We start from the raw sequence: 1,351 nt of genomic DNA on the forward strand, positions 1-1,351 counted from the left end.
CTACACAGTGTGGATACAGTGGACAAAGGAGTGGCTCAAATCCCAGACTGGGACCAAGCAGAATGGTATTAGATTTCATCATGTTACTCAGAATGGTGTGCAATTTCAAATTTACAAATATTTCTGGAATTCTCCATTTAATAATTTTGGCATTTGGCTGAAACTGCAGAAAGTGAAAACATGGAGAATGAGCTCTTCAATCCTATGTGTTACTGCTGTTGGTGTTAGATTAGGAAAAAAAGAGAGAAAGGTGCTCGCTTCAGCCACACATATGCTAAAATTGGACAATTCAGAGAAGATTAGCATGGCCAAGGATAATATGCAAATTCGTGAAGTGTTCCCGAGGGTCTGGAGAGATGGCTCAGCAGTTAAGAGCACTGGTTGCTCTTGCAGAAGCCTGGGGTTTAGCTCCTAGCATCCATATGGCGCCTAACAATCACCTGTAACTCCAGTACCAGGGAATCCAATGCCCTCTTCTGACCTCCATGGGCATTGCACTATGTGGGTGCACTTATATACATGCAGGCAAGATACTCATAAACATAAAATAAAATAAAAATAATAAATAAAAAATTTTTTAAAAAAGAAAGAAATCCACTGTGTAGCAGTAATCTTTAGTATCTTTTGTTTTGTTTTGTTTTTCTGTGGTTATAATAGAGAATCTCTCATAGGCTTTTCTTCCTTTAGCATTAAAGAGGAAAAAAAAAGTAAAAAAAAAAACAACTGAAAAATCTTATTAGTTTAGCTTGAATCATATCTTCCATTGAGCTCAAAACAGTAAGTGAATCACAAGTAGTCATTCCAAAACAGGTCATGCCAGATGTGACACAGACATACACTGTGAGAAGGAGAGCATCCTGTGGTGAGGAAGTGACCACGGCACATGCTGATCTTCACTGGTGACTAAAGCAGGACCATGTCCAATGTGTTCATAGAGACCTCACTTTTTTGAGCAGAAACATTAAACAAAAATAACAAATGAATTTTTTGTAGATGTGCATATTAAAGGTAAATCCCTTTATTTTTAACATTTAAGAAGTTAACATGATGGGGCTAGAGAGATGTCTTAGTGGTTAAGAGTGCCGGCTGCTCTGGCAAAGGACCAGATTTTCATCCTTTGCAACTACCTCACAACAACCTCCAGTTCCAGGAGATCTGATGCTTTCTGGCCTCTGCGAGCATTCCCACACATGTGAATGTATATACACACAATACATATTGAAAGTTGACATCACTGTCAAGATAGAATATTAACTATTGCAGTCTCCCTGTCTTAGAGTGGGATCAGCAGGATGAAGCTTGTCCTTTCAACATCAAATTGGGTCACTGTTAATTGGACCAAACATCCTGA

General features: G+C 38.6%; 1 pseudogene; it reads left to right on the forward strand.

Moving 5' to 3' along the window:
- Positions 1-250: 250 nt before the first annotated feature.
- On the forward strand, positions 251-349 carry LOC115069437 (annotated as a pseudogene).
- Positions 350-1,351: the final 1,002 nt, after the last annotated feature.

The sequence above is a fragment of the Nannospalax galili genome, unplaced genomic scaffold (genome assembly GCF_000622305.1).
Source record: "Nannospalax galili isolate Female #2095 unplaced genomic scaffold, S.galili_v1.0 scaffold892, whole genome shotgun sequence".
NCBI lineage: Eukaryota > Metazoa > Chordata > Mammalia > Rodentia > Spalacidae > Nannospalax > Nannospalax galili.